The following is a 17,857-nucleotide window of genomic DNA, read 5'->3' on the forward strand; positions in this document are numbered from 1 at the left end:
CCCAGGCGCTAGAGTGGCTCTGGTCGCAAAAGAGCGATGCCCTGGAGGGGCAGAGCATCGCCCCCTGGTGGGCAGAGTGTCGCCCCCTGGTGGGCAGAGCGTCGCCCCCTGGTGGGCGTGCCGGGTGGATCGGGCGCATGTGGGAGTCTGTCTGACTGTCTCTCCCCGTTTCTAGCTTCAGAAAAATACAAAAAAAAAAAAAATTAATTCTGCAGCTTTTGGTACTTTACAACACCTATGGCTGAAGTGGCGCAGTGGCTCCTCATTCCCCCCTCTGAATGGGAGGATAAGACGCGGTATCTACCAAGGGGAGAGGCTGGTAGGTGGGCTGAAGCATGGGTCGAAGGACCAGGAGGTTGGCGGCCCCTAGCTGGTGTTTGACCAGGGTGGCCACCATGCGTAGAACACAGGGGCCGATCAGGAGCATGGCAAGGAGCACCAGAATGGGACCTGCAAGGGAGGAGAGCAATGTAGTGGCCCATGAGGGCCAGGTAAACCCGGGGACCCAAAGTCCATGTGCTTCTCTGTCCAAATGGCGTTTCTCCAGGCGGTCTCTGAGAAGGTCCAGAGATTGGCGGATGACCCGGAATGGTTAGCAAAGAAACAGCATTGCTCTTGGAGAGCTGCACACAGTCCTCCTTGGCACAGGAACAGCAGGTCGAGTTCCCTTCCATTCTGCAGTGCAACCTCTGCCAGGGAGCCCAAGGATTTCTCGAGAACTCGGATTGAGCTCTCAAGGGCGGCGATGTCTTGGTCAATGAGTTCCTGAAGAGCCCTTGAGTGGATTTTCGGAGTCCGGCTGAGCCCTCCATTGAGCTGTGTCAGCTTGATCAGGAACTGGCTTGATGTGAGCTCGAATCCACGTTGCATGGCCAGCAACCTTTACAGCCATGGGGGTACTGAGGACCACCGGGAATGGGCCCTTCCACCGAGGCTCAAGGCTCAAGGCTCAAACCTATATACCTGATTCCAGATGTCCCAGGGGTGGAGGAGGTGGGGACGGACCCCCAGCTGCATGCCCTAGTGCTGCAAAGCCCCCAGCCGACACGGTCAGCTTTAGTGCCTCGCTCTGGTTCGCCATCCACTGCTCGGTGTGCAGGTCCCAGGCAGCCTTTTTCACAGAATTCTTGGTTTCCTCACGCATGGCTGTAAAAGTCAGCCAGCCTACAGTCCCCAAAAGGACAGATCTGGGGCATGATAGGATTGCTCCACACCACATCAAAAAGGGTGGGAAAGGCTTAGTCCTAAAACCAAGCCCCACGCTACAAGGATCCTGCCTGCCCACAGCCCACCCCCAACACACTTTAATATTATCTGGGTGACAGGCTTCCATGTGGGCAGTGCCATTTTTAATAAAGTGAGCATAATATATTTTATTTGCCCAACAATCCATTCCTATGCTCACTTTACTACTCACAATCTACCCCACCGGCATCCTTGTGCAAGGAAATTAGGCACATTACATAAATTACAACAGCACAAATCATACAGTTTCAACAATCACAAAAGTACACTTCACCAGTCTCTGAGCACTTAGCCCAAAGCACAAAATGTCCTCGGTCTTCTTTCTAGCCATGGGAAAAACTTCCCGGGTCAGGGGAGTGCTTCCAGCAAAGCCACCCCCCACCCCCATCAGGGTATTTCACATTGTCCAAAATCCATAAGTCCATCCAACAAAGGAGCCAGTGCCCACTCCGGTCGTAGTCCAGGATATCAGTCCACGCACACGGGGTGTCAGCCACCCCCCTCATCCCTGCCATTCTGGCAGGTCTTAACTGTCCCAAAGAGGAGCACGTGGCAATGGCAGTCAGCATTTCTATCTCTGCTCTGGAGAGTATGATGGCGTCCAGCCCTATGTCCCAAAATTGCAGACCCACCAGGTCCGTAGTAGGTACTCCTTGCTGCTGGGCTCTCATTTTATGGAGACTGCGGATTGCAACTCCAGCCCTATTCTCCTCATCCTCCAAAGAGGAACTGAAAACAGCAGCTCCTGCTGCCGGAATCGAGCCCCGGGCCACTGCCACCTTCTGCTCCACACACCTTGCAGCCCCAGCTCCGGCCTCAGCCCTGGCCTCCCGTTGTTGCTGGCTTTCCACAACGTCCAGGGCAATCTGCAACTCACGAACCTCTGAATCCTCCTCCAGCAGCTGCTCCAGCTCCTGGGTCAGCATCTGTTTCTCCCACTTTTGCTCCAGCTCCTTCCACTGCTGCCTCTGCTACTCCTCATCCAGCTTCAGGGCGCCCTCAGCGGAGTCCGGAGGCTTGGGGGATGGCTTCCTCTTGTGTAGGCTGGCGGCTGCGCCGGCCCGAGGGGGTGGCGGGGGGGGGGGGGGGGGGGGGGGGGGGTAGGGCCCCAGTCCCCGGGGGCACGCTGGGAGCACGGCTTAGACTCACCAGCACCGTGGGCAACATGGGGCAATTGGTGTCCAGGTAGGGCTGGGGCAGCATGTCTGCGCCAGGCACGCCCTCCTTGAAGAAGCGCACAGCCTCGGGCAGCAGGTCTCCAAGTAAGCGCCAGTCCCTAGGGCCGTGCGTCTTCTCATACTCCAGATACTTGAAGCCGGAGGAGAGACCCCGACCGAAGTCCTTCATACAGTCCTGATACATCTGCTTAACCACCCCAGATGCGCTGGAGTACACGTTGCATGAGCCCATGGGAAACTCAACGAACAACTTCAACTCGTAGTTCATGCCGGGCCTGGACACAGCGTCGAAGGCAAAAACACGGCCCAGTAGCCAGTGGTCCTTCTTGAAGTGCACCTCTAGGGCGTGCAGCCAGCCAGCACGAGCAGCGTGTCATGGACCATCTTGGGCTTGTGGCCCACTCCTCCGCGCGGTTGCGCAGGCTCTCACTCAGCTCCGCCAGGGCCTCAGCATTACGCTGCTTCTCCTTCAATTCCTGCTCCTGGTCGGTGTTTGACACCGAGCCCGGCCTTTTGCCACCAGCACCCACACTCACCTCAGCAACTGACCACAAGGTCGAAGACGACGCGGAAGAAGATGCGGAAGATACACCTGTCACGCCCCCGAGACAAGCTGGGCCCTGGGGAGCTCTAGGGGGCGCGGGCGTCGGGGATCCACGGCTACCCGGCCGTGGGGCGGCAGTGGAGGCAGCACAGCGGTGGTGGTGGCTGGGCCATTAACCAGCGTCTGCGGCAGCAGGTTGGGGGGCACGGTAAGCTGGGGGCCTACACCCCCCCCCCGGGGGTTGGGCAGTCCCGTCACCAGCCCGCCGTGCGTCCCACGCTGAGACGCCACCGATGCCGCTGCCGCTGAAGATGAGCTGGGTCTCTGGCGGTTCAGCTGTGGGGGTCCCTCCTCCGGTGCCCGCTTGGGGAAACCGTTTGGACCCCACAGACCATTGGGCAGCTGCGCAGCGTGGCAGCTGCTTCCCAGGCTCACCGGTGGTGGCGGGTACTTGAAGCGGCTGCGCTGTTCCGTCGCGCCCCAAGCCGGATGGGGCCGCCAGCACTGTAGGCTTGCTGGAACCATAGATGTGGTTGAGCTGTTTTGCTGCGGCTGCTGTTGCTGCTGCTGCTGCCGCCTCCTTAGCTGACAGGGCCACCATCTTGACCCTGACCGGCGCCGGCGGCCCGGGGGAACGCCGTCCTGGAAGCAGCCATGCGCCCACTTCAGCTGGCATGCGGCCTCAATAACGAACTGGATGAGATCAGTGCCCTTGTAGTTTACGCAACTGTGGCATACAAGTTCTGAGAAGTCCCAGATCATGGCCCAGGGCATACAGGGCAGGTCACACAGGTAGCAAGATTGTCTCCAGTTTGTTGAAAGTGATGGCTCCTGTACCCCCTTGGAATGTGATGGAGGCACTCACTTTCCGCAGGTCTCGTCCCATCAGGGGGTAGGGGCAGTTGGGCATTACTATGAACGAATGAGTGACTAACCCTCGTCCCAGGTCCACCGTCCGGGCTGTGGTCCAGGATATCTTTCGGCTTTCCCTGTAGCCCCTGCATGGAGATTGTGTTCTTGGAGAGGGGCCCCAGGGGTTTTTTCAGGATAGAGTATTCCACCCCCGTGTCCACAAGGAAGGATACGGGTTTTCCCCCTACTTGGACTGTGACCATGAACTCAAGGGGGTTTAGCGGAATTGAGCCCCGGCCCCGTCAGTTCTCTTCCTCAAACAGAAGGGCTTTGGGTTTTTGTCCCTGGTTGCCTTTCAACTTGGGGCAATCCCGCTTGAAGTAGCCGTGCTCACGGCAGTAGGCACATTGATCCTTTCCTAGAGGCTCTCAGCGGCTATGTGTTTCCCCGCGGCTACGCTGCTTTCTGCTGCCCTGCTTTGTTACAATCCCTTGTTCTTGTGGGGCCATCACTAAGGACCGGCTTGTCTCTTTCGCTGCTTTTATTGCTTCAGTGTCCCTATTGTTATACACCCGGGTGGCTATGCTTACTAATTTTTCCCTAGTTTCCCCATCAAATCCCTCTAATTTCTGTAACTTTTTTCTAATGTCTGGGGCCGACTGGGTAACAAATTCTAGGTTAACCGCACGCCTATTGGGTTCCGCATCGGGATCGATGGAAGTCCAGGTGTGGTATGCCTCTAGTAGCTGCTCTAAGAATGCGGCAGGGGATTCCTGCGGTCCCTGCGTTACTTCACTTACTTTGGTCAAATTTGTGGGTTTGCGAGCTGCCGCCCGCATCCCAACCAGGAGATACTGGCGGTAAGTTGTGAATGCATCCCTACCACCTCTGTCGTTAGGGTCTCAGTTAGGTCTCTCAGTGGGGAGTGCCGCTTCTAGGGCTGCCCGCCCCGTCGGGATATCTGGGGCTTCCTGGCCCGCCAGGAAAGCGCGTCTTGCTTCGGCACGGACACGCTCCTGCTGCTCCATTGAGAACAGGACCTGCAACAACCCAAATGTGGGCCATTCGTGTTCGCACAACATGCAAAGGTGGCCCTTGGAGAATTTCTCCCTGTACACATCCTCCTGTGGAACATAAGCCTGTTTAAAATGAGAAATCATACATTCAAGGGGGGACTGCGGACCTTCGCTGCTTCTGCCACCCATGTCTGTGGGGAGAATAGGACCAAGACAAATGCAGTGACAAAAACAGATAGACAAACATCAAAAACAGACAAAACATCAAAAACAGATAGACAAACAGCAAAAACAGATAGACAAACAGGTGCCACTCTTCCTTTGGACTCGGAATATCTAAACTCAAATGGGGTTCCCTAAAAGCGGGATGCCCTCCCAAATCTCCTAACCTCGCGTCCAAGGGGAGATGGCCACCAGCCCCTTCCCGGCTTGTCAGCCAGGGCTGGCGTGGCAATCAAACGGTCGCGACCTTGTTCTACTTACCCAGGGTTGAACAAGAAAGCTCCGGTGTGCAGACCGACGGCGGTCCCTCGATCCAAGACTAGCCCCCAAAATGTTAAGCCTAATCTGGAGGGACTCAAAGCATTGAAGACACGAACAAAATCCGTCGATTCCACACCAAAGCTTTATTGTCTAGCTTGGCCAAGCGGCGGCAACTCCAACAGAAATCTGAGGGAGAGCGCGCCGGCCCTTTGTTCTACTTAGTTTTTATAGTTTTGCAAGCGAGAAGTACAGAAGCAAAAATTGCAACTACGTGCCCTTTACCACTATTGGTTATAGTCATATGTCCTTTAACATGATAGGACCATGTTCAATTTGCAAGCCATACATCATTTTGGAGAAGACAAAATTTACAAGTCAACACAATGATAGATAGAAAGATGTCTCTTTACATGTTAAAAGGCATTCCTATATTCTCTAATGTTAATCCACCATCCCTCTGTCCAGAGTCACGCACATCAACTATATGCATTCATATAGAAGAGGTAGTTTCCGTGGGGACAAATGCCCACAAATGGCTCATTACTATAAGAAAAGGTTTATTTTGGCTTTTCTCTTCCTGCACCTGGCTAGCCATTCACCCCTTTCCCCACAGGTGTGGTGGAATGTCTGGGAATCCATGTTTTCCTTCCCTTTTCATTTACAATACAATGCCAAGGGCCATCCTGGTTTTAGGCCAATCACACAGTACAGAGATTATTCTCAAAATTTCTCTGCACACCTTAACCCAAATTAATAAAATGTTCTTCAAGCCTTTTAAAATATTAATATCAATTCTGCAGCTTTTGGTACTTTACAACACCTGCAGCTGAAGTGGCGCAGTGGCTCCTCAGTGAATAAGGTTGGTGGGTCCTTTGATTCTAGGAAAACCGAAAAGATTCTCCTGGTGAGGAGCCCTGAGGAGCCTCTGTACCACCTCACCCGCAGGTGTTGTAAAGTACCAAAAGCTGCAGAATTGATATTAATATTTTAAAAGGCTTGAAGAACATTTTATTAATTTGGGTTAAGGTGTGCAGAGAAATTTTGAGAATAATCTCTGTACTGTGTGATTGGCATAACCAGGATGGCCCTTGGCATTGTATTGTAAATGCAAAGGGAAGGAAAACATGGATTCCCAGACATTCCACCACACCTGTGGGGAAAGGGGTGAATGGCTAGCCAGGTGCAGGAAGAGAAAAGCCAAAATAAACCTTTTCTTATAGTAATGAGCCATTTGTGGGCATTTGTCCCCACGGAAACTACCTCTTCTATATGAATGCATATAGTTGATGTGCGTGACTCTGGACAGAGGGATGGTGGATTAACATTAGAGAATATAGGAATGCCTTTTAATATGTAAAGAGACATCTTTCTATCTATCATTGTGTTGACTTGTAAATTTTGTTTTCTCCAAAATGATGTATGGCTTGCAAATTGAACATGGTCCTATCATGTTAAAGGACATATGACTATAACCAATAGTGGTAAAGGGCACGTAGTTGCAATTTTTGCTTCTGTACTTCCCGCTTGCAAAACTATAAAAACTAAGTAGAACAAAGGGCCGGCGCGCTCTCCCTCAGATTTCTGTTGGAGTTGTCTGCCGCTTGGCCAAGCTAGACAATAAAGCTTTGGTGTGGAATCGATGGATTTTGTTCGTGTCTTCAATGCTTCAAGTCCCTCCGGATTAGGCTTAACACTGGTTGTGGAACTGGAGGAACATGTGAGTGGATTTTTGCACCCCGTGTGTTTGTTTTTTACTTGTTGGCTGGTACGAGTCTAGAATAAAGGAAAATGGTCCACCACTTCTTGGCTCTGTTGATTCCTTACTGTCTGTCCAAATTAAATGCTAACCTACATTGGCCAAGCAGCTGTGATGGTGGCTGTTGGTCAAATGAGTTTGTAAATATGATATATGTGTTTGCTCGCTTGTGATTTGCATTGGGTGTGGGGGACGGACTGTGGGCAGGCAGAGTCATTGTAGCCTGGGGTTTGGTTTTGAGACTGGGCTTTCCCCCACACCCTTGACTGATTGTATGATCTGGGTGGTGCACTCTCATGAGGAATCCAATTATGCCTCAGATAAGTGGCTTTGTATCAGAGACTTCCTTGTTTGTATATTGGACTTGGGGTTTTTGGTTTTTTACACTATAAAGTGGGACAGACCAGGAGCTTGCTCACACAGTTCCTGCTATCACGATTGCAGGGGCTTCCCTGATCCCTTGCCCTTCATGGGAAAAGCTAGTTTTCTGCTTTTCCCTTGTCTTCTTTTGTGGTTTGCTTGTCTTGGTGAGACACCAATAAATAGGATGGCCCACCATCCTCCGACTCCGCCATTTCTTTATCGTCTGCCCGAATCCAATGGGAACCTGCATGTGAATGGCCACGATGGCAGTTCCTGGCCTTACAACTGGCGTAGTTTCTGGCAGGATTCAGAGATTGGTATGGGGCCGCCACCCTTGATGGGTGGGATAGAGTACTGGTTGCTGCTCTGGCTCCCCATGGCTGTCCTTTTAGGGGCCATGGGCTATGTGTTTTTTACTCAAGAGGAAACCAGGAGTTCTGTGCAAGAAGCTGCCCGAGGTCAAAAGCTTCAGTATGAATTGCAAATAGAACGGCAGAAAAGGCTGGAATTGGAGCGAGCACTGGAGAAGGAATTACGGGTTCACGAGTTGCAGTTTACCCTGGAAGCTGAACGTTTTCACCGGCAGTTGTTGGAGAAACAACTGCGGATTCAAGAGCTCGAGTCTCAGCTTCTGGCCAAAAGCCAGCAGCCACAGGAGCTGCTGTAAACGGTCACCAAAGGAGCAGCAGCATCCGTGCCGGTGGATTGGCTTTGAGTCAGTGGGAGCAGGTGCTTGCAACTCCTCTTCTGAGGATGAGAAGGCTCAGGCTGAAGCTGCCATACGCACACTGAGAGCCCGACCAGTAGTCGCCAAGAAGGTAAAAACCCAGCAACAAAGAGTCCCTCAGGGGCAGCCACAGCCTCCTGCCCAGGTAATGGAACACTCTGTGGTCCGGCCCTATACCCAGGCAGAGCTGATGGAGTTGGGGGGCACAATTTAGGCAGAAACCTACTGAATCCCTGGTAACCTGGTTACTACGATTATGGGATATAGGGGTGGATGGCATCATGCTCTCTGGAACAGAGATGGAGAAATTGGCCGCCATTACCACACACTCTTCCTTGGGGCAGCGTCTTCAGAACTGCCATGGCAACCCAGGAGACCATACCCTATTAGAATGGGTGATGGCTGCCATTTGTATGGTCTGGCAGAATGCTGGAGAACTGCCGGGGGCAATGAGTCGGTGGCAGTGCTACAGTGACTTAGTAAAGGTCCTTCGGGAACTAGGTATGAAGAATGCTGTTTTCAACCCTGGGTCTCGTGGGCCAGACGAGGAAGTGTTTACGGCAAAAATGAGGGAATTTGTCCTTGCTAGCGCCCTGTCAGCCCTTTTTGGGTCACTTGTGGCTATCTTGGGCCCCTATGTGGGGCAGCCCATCAATGCAGTTACACAGATGGTAGCAGATTTGGGAGAGCTGGAGACCGCTCGGGATCATAAAGCAGTGAGGGCTGCTGCCTATGTTTCCCCCCCAACTAACAAGGGAAACGGGCCTGTAAAGGTTACCCGAACGCAGATGTGGGTAGATTTGATTGTGGCTGGAGCAGATAAGGGGAAATTGAATGGCCAGTCTAATAAAATTCTTTTGGAGCTTTGGCGGCAGCTTAAGCCATAACAGAGGTTCCAACCACTGAGACGAAAGGCCCCAGCAGCTACCAATAAAACGTTTGGTGCGCTCACAGCTCGGTTACAAGATTATATGATAGAGATGGCCGAGGGAGAGGAGAACTCCCAAGACCCATTGTACCAGTTTGAATAGGAAAAAGGCCGAGGGACCCGTCTAACGGGGATGGGCGGGGACCGGAGGCCACATGTGGAACTGGCTATCCACTGGTCCCTTTCCAATGTACAATGGGTATTGGCGTTGGTGGATACAGGTGCAGAATGTTCCCTTCTCTATGGAAACCCAGAGCGGTTTGCTGGGACCCCAGTGGCCATTGACAGTTATGGGGGCCAAACCGTTCAAGTGAAGCCAATAACTATTCCATTGGGGATAGGGAGACTGCCTCCTAAGCCATATAAGGTGTATGTATCTCCTATTCCTGAATATATTTTGGGGGTAGATGTCTTACAAGGACTGTGGTTGGAAACTACAGCTGGGGAGTTCCGGCTGCGGATCAGGGTTGTGAAGGCAGTATTGCAGGGACACGCATCACATTCTCCTTTGCAATTACCCATCCCTCGGCGTGTGACTAACACCAAGCAGTACTGCCTGCCAGGTGGTTATGAAGAAGTCACAGGGACAATCCTTGAACTAGAAAAGGTGGGGATCATCCGGCCAGCACACAGTCCTTACAACTCCCCAGTATGGCCTGTGCGCAAAGCAGATGGAACCTGGAGAATGACAGTAGATTACAGGGAACTTAATAAAGTTGTTCCCCCTTTGCACGCTGCTGTTCCCTTGATAGCTAACATGATGGATCGGCTAAGCCATGAGTTGGGGACATACCACTTTGTGGCAGACTTGGCCAATGCTTTTTTCTCTATTGATATAGCCGCAGAGAGTCAAGACCAATTTGCCTTCAGTTGGGAAGGGAGACAATGGAACTTTACAGTGTTACCCCAGAGCTATTTGCATAGCCCCACCTTGTGCCATGGGCTGGTGGCTGCTGACCTAGCTAAATGGAAACAGCCAGAGGTAGTCCACATGTACCATTATATTGATGATATTATGCTAACTAGTGATTCTCTTTCAGAATTGGAGCAAGCAGTCCCTACCCTGCTATCCCATTTGAAAGCATGTGGCTGGGCAGTTAACGAGAACAAATTACAAGGATCTCGGTTATCTGTTAAATTCTTGGGAGTTGTCTGGTCAGGTAAGACAAAAGTTATCCCTGACGCAGTTATAGATAAGATTCAAGCATACCCCGTGCCCACTACGGTAAAACAGTTACAGGAATTCTTAGGTTTGTTGGGGTATTGGCGAGCACTTATACCACATTTGGCTCAGTTACTAAGCCCCTTGTACAACCTTATTCGAAAGGGAGTTCGCTGGGATTGGACTGAGCAGGCGCAAGGTTCATTTGCAGCTGCTAAGAGAGCTGTCAAGGTGGCACAGTCCTTGAACGTGTTTGATCCTGCCAGACCCTGTGAGCTGGATGTTCATGTAACCTCAGAGGGGTTTGGATGGGGCTTGTGGCAGCGGTCAGAGCGCCTACGGCAACCTATTGGATTTTGGTCCCAATTGTGGAAAGGTGCTGAAGTTTGTTACTTATTAGTAGAGAAGCAGCTGGCAGCTGTGTATGCTGCCCTCCTGGCAACTGAGAGTATTACAACCACAACACCAGTTACAGTCAAAACAACATACCCTATAGCTGGATGGGTGAGAGATTGGGCAACTAACCCACGTAGTGGTATGGCCCAAATGTCTACCCTGGCCAAGTGGGGTGCCTACCTGCAACAACACTGTGCTCTTAGCACCAGCCCATTGAGGGCAGAACTGCAGGAAGTCTTGGGTCCAGTCACCTATGCGACCTTAGAGTCAGGTGCAACTGGGGCTCAGGAGGCAGAACCTGAGGTCAGTCCCTACCAGGAGGGGCGGGTGCCCATCCCTGAAGATGCCTGGTATACTGATGGTTCCAGCAGGGGCCAACCTGCCAAATGGACAGCTATCGCCTTCCATCCAGCCACTGAGACTATTTGGATGAACACGGGTATAGGCCAAAGCAGCCAATGGGCAGAATTAAGAGCTGTTTGGCTAGTTGCCCATAATGAACCTTCACCTCTGGTGATCTGTACTGACAGTTGGGCTGTCTATCATGGACTGACCCTTTGGATTGCTACTTGGCACATTAACCAGTGGATGGTAATGCACCGTCCACTATGGGGTCAGGCCACATGACAGGACTTATGGGAAATAGAACACCAGAAGCAGGTGACAGTATATCATGTCACAGGGCATGCCCCTCTAGCCCATCCTGGGAATGATGAGGCAGATACGTTGGCAAGGGTGCGATGGTTGGAGACTGCACCTGCAGGTGATGTGGCACAGTGGCTCCACCGGCGCCTACTCCATGCAGGACAGAAAACTATGTGGGCTACGGTTAAGGCTTGGAACTTGCCTGTGTCCTATGCAGAGGTACTTGCAGCCTGTGAGCAATGTGCAGTATGTTCCAAGGAACACCCTCGGAGACCACTGGTGTCACCTGGACAGATCCAGAGGGGTCATGTCCCACTGACACGATGGCAGATAGACATCATTGGACCCTTGCCAAAGTCAGAAGGGTACCAGTATGCAGTCACTTGTGTAGATACTGCCACTGGGCTACTTGCTGCTTACCCCGCTCGTAACCCTGACCAGAGGGCAGTCATACAGGCTCTGGACCGCCTGAGTGCTGCATACGGGCGACTGCTGGTCCTTGAAAGTGACAATGGTACCCACTTCACTGGTTCAACGGTGAGGCAATGGGCTCAAAGGCTGGGGGTGGACTGGAAGTACCATGTTCCCTACCACCCCCAGGCTGCTGGTATCATTGAGCGTTATAATGGACTCTTAAAGCAGGGACTGCGACAGGAGGGGGGCACCGGCTCTCTTACTGGATGGACACGCCGCTTATGGACAGTACTTCGGATTTTGAATGAGCGACCTCGACGGGGAAGCCCAGCTCCAGTAGAGGCCCTCCTGTATCGGACAGCTACCCCTATTCAGTTGCAGATACGCACCAAGGACATTTTACTCAAGCCAGGTTTCGGACAGCAGGGCAACGTGCTCTTGCCTGCTCCAACAGCCCTTCTTAAAGGACAACGGCTTCAATGGACTTGGCCCTGGACTGTACAGGCCCCCCATCTGAGATGGGTGGCCTTGTTGGCACCATGGGGAAAGGGGTTAGAGGTGGACCTCCAGTTAACTCCTTGGGCAACCAGCACCTGGCCACCTAAGGTAGAAGTGTATTATCCCTTGAGTGCTCAAGGGGACAACATTTTGAAGGGCACCTTTGTAATTTCTTTATGGCCAATAATGAGTTCCCCTATTTTACTACACATAGAACCAGCAGATGCTGGTGTATTGGCCAATAAGGTTTGGTATGCCCGCTCAGGGCGGCCTCTGGTGCCAGCTACGGTGCTGTCTGCAGACAAAACTCTGGCCTGTATTCTGCCAGAGGGAAAAGATTTGCCTCTCTTGGTGCCACTGACAGCTCTCTCATTTCGCCCATAGTTTTTGATCTGTTAATCCTATTGCTGTAGTTGGTACTATTTCTGTTTATGCAATGTATCCTACTCCTTGCACAGTGACCATCATGGAAGATGCCTGTGGTTTAGATTGTAAAGCGAGCAAAAGGGGTGGAATGTTGGTCAAATAAGTTTGTAAATGTGATATATATGTTTGCTCGCTTGTGACTTATATTGGATGTGGGGGACAGGCTATAAGCAGGCCAGGTCGTTGTAGCCTGGGGTTTGGTTTTGGGACTAAGCTTTTCCCCACACCCTTGAATGATTGTATTATCTGGGTGGTGCACTCTCATGAGGAATCCAATTATGCCTTGGATGGGTGACTTTGTATCGGAGACTTCCTTGTTTGTATATTGGATTAAGGGATTTTGGTTTTCTACACTATAAAGTGGGACAGACCAGGAGCTTGGACACACAGTTCCTGCTATCACAATTGCAGGGGCTTCCCTGATCCCTTGCCCTTCATGGGAAGAGCTGGTTTTCTGCTTTTCCCTTGTCTTCTTTTGTGGTTTGCCTGTCTTGGTGAGACACCAATAAATAGGATGGCCCCCCGTCCTCTGACTCCACCATTTCTTTATCGTCTGCCCGAATCCAATGGGAACTGTAGCATCCACCGGGGTACAAAACAGATGTCGGAGACTTTCAGGAATTTAGATGGAAAATTTATTGGCCAAGCTTTTAACCTGCGCAGGGGCGGACTCTCGGGTGTCTCAGGGACACTATACTCTTAAAAAGTCGCAGATGAGAGCCGCGCCCAAACGCTTACAAACTAGGTCTTATATAGGCTGAGCAAGCAAGCAGTTTCCAAAAGCAGACTTGGCTATTAGCTATTGGCGGGGGGAGAAGTCACATGGCATAGTAACATAGGGCAGGCAGTGGAAAAGTTTTAAAACTGTTAAAACTGTTACAAATCTAGATAAACAGGATTTGGGGGCTGGGTCAGCTCTAAGTTCCTTGTTCCTTATGCAACCTCTCATGCAACCTTCAGGGTAAGGCGGGTCCCTACATTCCCCCCTTTTTCTTAGACATGAGTTAAACCTTTGACTCATTTTCTTCCCCTGCTAGGAGAGTGTAAGGCTGAGAAAGAACCATGAGCTTAACAACTTCTTTCTTTGATGAAACCTAAAACCTTGTTTAGGATTATTGGTCCAATAAAATATTAGAGTCCTTATTCCTTGGAGAAAGTGACCTTGAGAGGCTAATCAGGGTCCCATCGCACTCGCCATGTCTTATTATTCTCTCCGGTTCCTGGGCCTGCTTCACATGGGATAGGTGGATCCAGTAGGGCTTCTCAGCAATTCTAACAGCAGAAGGTGTGCTGAGCAATACCTGGAATGGCCTTTGCCACCTTGGCTCGAGGTTTCCCCTGCGATGATTAAGGATCCATACCCATTGTCCAGGCTCTGGTGGAGGTTCTTGGGTGCTGCTTTCTTGGGCTGCTCCTCTTACCCTCCTTAGTTCTCGTACTTCCTCTCAGATCTGCTGTAATGCCTATAGGGACTTGAGGAAATTATGATTAGATACCTCTATTTCCTCTCTAGTGAGCTGGGGAACTAATGGAGTAGGTTGTCCAAACATGAGCTCATAGGGAGTCCAATTGTTGACATATGGGGTACTTCTGACCTGGAACAAGGTGAAGGGGAGTAACTCTACCCAGTTCTCGCCGGTCTCCTCCTTTAACTTGATTAAGGTTTCTTTTAGGGTCCTATTCATTCTTTCTACTTGCCCAGAACTCTGAGGCCTGTAACTCTCCTGGGCACTTTCCCCTATATCTAACTAAAGGGGGAAGCTTCTTGTTTATAGCACAAGCCTTACATCTAGAAACTATAGATTGTACTATATTCCTAATCTGAGGTCCCCTATAGTACTTCTTAATTAGTTGTTCCATCTTATTTTGCCTTAAGTGGGAACTTGCGTGGATTTCTTTTGCAATTTATCCTATTATTCCTTGGGGTAAGTAGAGTCTGGTGTCAGGAAGTTCTATCCACCCCTGCTTATTTCTTTTACCCCCTAATTGCTTTCCTTCCTGCTCTTCTTCAGGAGTATATTTAGGGTCTGGAGGCAGCAAGGATTGAGGCAAGAGCGGAAGAATGTCTGCAGTCCCTTCTTCCGCAGCTTCTCTGGCAGCGATGTCAGCAAAACGGTTTCCTTGAACAATTGGAGAGTCCCTTTTTGATGTCCTTTGCAATGAATTATGGCTACTTTAGAGGGAAGCCAAATGGCATCAAGCAGGGCTAAGATTTCAGTCTTATTCTTAATTTCTTTTCCCCCTGCCGTTAGCAAGCCTCTTTCTTTGTAAATGGCACCGTGAATGTGAGCAGTGGCAAAGGCGTATCTGCTGTCCGTGTAAATGTTGGCCACTTTGCCCTCAGCTATCTGGAGGGCCTGTGTAAGTCCAATTAACTCTGCTTGCTGCGCAGACGTACCTTTTGGTAATGCCTTCTGCCATAAGACACTGTCCTGGGTAGTTACGGCTGCTCCTGCATATCTTTGTCCATCTCGGACATAACTGCTTCCATCAGTGAACAGCGTGAGGTCTGCCTTCTCATAGGCCTGGTCCCAAAGGTCCGGTCTGGCCCCTGTGACAGTGTCCAATATCTGTCTGCAGTCATGGACCACTGATGGGTCTGGCAACGGTAGCAAGGTGGCAGGATTTAAGGCTGCCGTCTTCAAGAAATGCACTGCCGGGGGATTCAATAACTGCTTGGTACTGCATCAGTCGTGCATTGGAGAGCCACCTATCCGGTGGGGTATGCAGCCCTTGTTCTAGATAGTGCTCTCCAATAACCTGGATGTCCTGACCCAATGTCAGCTTGTTGGCCTTCTTAACTAGGATTGAGGTAGCAGCAAGTGCCCTCAAACAGGTTGGCCAGCCAGACGCTACGGAGTCTAGCTTCCTGGATAGGTATGCTAAGACCTCTTCCATGGCCCAAGCTCTTGGCTGAGGATTCCCAAGGCTACCCCTCCCTTTTCAGCAATGTACAACTGGAAAGGTTTGGCCATATCTGGTAGCGCCAATGCTGGGGCAGCTTCTAGGGCTTCCTTCAGTGCCTGGAAAGCCTTCCTTTCCTTGTCTGTCCAAATAAACTGTTCTTCTTTGCCCCGTGTTAATTCGTGGAGGGGCCTGGCCAACTCTGCAAATCCTAATATCCAGAGTCTGCAATATCCTACTGCTCCCAGAAATTCCCGCACTTGCCTTTTGTTAGTGGGTTCTGGGATCTGCAACACAGTCTGAATCCTTTGGCTGGATAATGTCCTTTGTCCCCCTTGTAAGTTATACCCCAAGTAACTTACAGTTTGGGTGACTATCTGGGCCTTCTTGGCAGAGACTCAATATCCCATTTGCTGGAGATCCTGGAGTAGGTCCAAGGTGGCCGTCCTGTATTGCTCTTCTTCGGCTACAGCGATGAGGTCATCCACGTACTGTAGCAGTACAACTGATGGATGGTCAGCTCGGAATCCTGCAAGTCTTTGCTCAGAGCTTTATTAAAGATAGTGGGAGAATTCTTGAACCCTTGGGGAAGCCTGGTCCAAGTATACTGTCCCACTAGTCCATTTTTTGGATCATTCCATTCAAAAGCAAATATGTCTTGGCTTCTGGGGGCTAGTGGGATGCAGAAGAAAGCATCCTTCAAGTCCAATACTGAATAATATGTATGTGTAGGGGGCAATGAGCTCAACAGGGTATAGGGGTTTGGCACTGTGGGGTGTATAGTCTCTACCTGGGCATTGACTTTCCACAGGTCTTGTACCGGGCGATAGTCCTGGGTCCCAGGTTTTTGAACCGGTAACAAAGGCGTGTTCCAGGCAGAATGACACTCCCGGAGGATGCCTGCTACTAACAGCCGCTTTAGATGTTGTGCTATACCCTGCTTGGCCCTGGAACGGGATATTGCTTCACCCGCACAGGGCTAGCGGTGCTTAACAGCTGCACTATAACAGGTGGCTGATGGGCAGCTAGGCCTGGAGGGTTGGCTTCAACCCACACTCCGGGTACCTTTTGCCTTAGTTCCTCTGGGACCCCGATAGATTTGTCCTTACCTCCCTGGAGGGCCGCTATCAGGTATTCTTCTGATATGGGCACCGTTACCTCTAGGCTTCCTTTTTCCCGGCCACTGTCTTCTTGTTTGAAGGTGATCGTGGCATGAAGCTTCTATAAGAGGTCTCGACCCAGGAGTGGGTAAGGACAATCTGGAATGACTAGAAATGAGTGGGTGATGGTGCCACGGCCTAGATCAGTGATCCTAGCAGTGGCCCGTGAGTAGGATACTGCTTTTCCTGTTACCCCGACTACCTTCGTGGTTTCTTATTGTATTTTTCCTTGTGGACTCTTTAAGACTAAATACGTGGCTCCCGTGTTGACCAGGAAGCTAGTAGGCTTTCCTTCGACTGTTAAGGTGACCATGGGCTCCTGGGAGCCAACAGGGATAGAGCCATGGCCCCGTCAGTCCAGTTGGAGCAGTACCTGTGATTCCTGGTTGGGCCTTTCAGCCCGCCGTTTAGGGCAGTCCTTCTTCCAGTGTCCCTTCTCTTTGCAGTATGCACACTGGTCCTTGTCTAGTTGCCTCTGCGGTGAGCCTCTCCCCTTACCTCGACGTTGCTGCCCTTCTTTTTCCTTTCTTTCAGAGCTGTTAGCAGCAAGGAGGATTTTGACAGCCGCTTTTCCTAATTCCGGGTCATCCCTATTTACATATACTTTCTGAGCTATTTCTAACAGCTTACTTCTATTTTCTCTTTCAAATTCCTCTAACTTTTGAAGCTTCGTCCTAATGTCTGATGCTGCTTGTGTCACAAAAGCTATATTCACTAACCTGCGATTTTCTTCAGCCTCTGGATCTATAGGGGTATAAACCCGGTAGGCCTCTATTAGCCGCTCTAAAAATGCGGCGGGGGACTCTTCCCATCCCTGGATAACCTCACTTACCTTACTAAAATTAGTAGGCTTCCTGGCTGCTGCCTTCAGTCCCCGCAGTAGAGCCCGGCGATACTGAGAGAGAGTGCCTCCCTTCCCCTGCTAACATCGGGGTCCCAGTTTGGTGGTTGTCTAGGGAGGACATCCCCTATTTCCCTTTCTGTTCCCCCATCCTCTAGGAAAGCCTTTTCCGCTTCCTGGCTTATGTGGTTTCTTTCCTCTGTGGTGAACAAAGTCTGCAAAAGCTGTTGACAGTCATCCCATGTTGGTTGATGGGTTCTAAAAACAGTCTCAAATAAGGAGATTAATCCTTGAGGTTTTTCTGAGAATGAGGGATTTT

General features: G+C 50.9%; 1 pseudogene; it reads right to left on the reverse strand.

The window, feature by feature from the left end:
* Window positions 1-262: 262 nt before the first annotated feature.
* LOC136397456 (probable E3 ubiquitin-protein ligase IRF2BPL) overlaps window positions 263-17,857 on the reverse strand; it is an 83,090-nt pseudogene continuing 65,495 nt past the window's right edge.

This window comes from Saccopteryx leptura, chromosome 3 (assembly GCF_036850995.1).
Source record: "Saccopteryx leptura isolate mSacLep1 chromosome 3, mSacLep1_pri_phased_curated, whole genome shotgun sequence".
Taxonomy (NCBI): domain Eukaryota; kingdom Metazoa; phylum Chordata; class Mammalia; order Chiroptera; family Emballonuridae; genus Saccopteryx; species Saccopteryx leptura.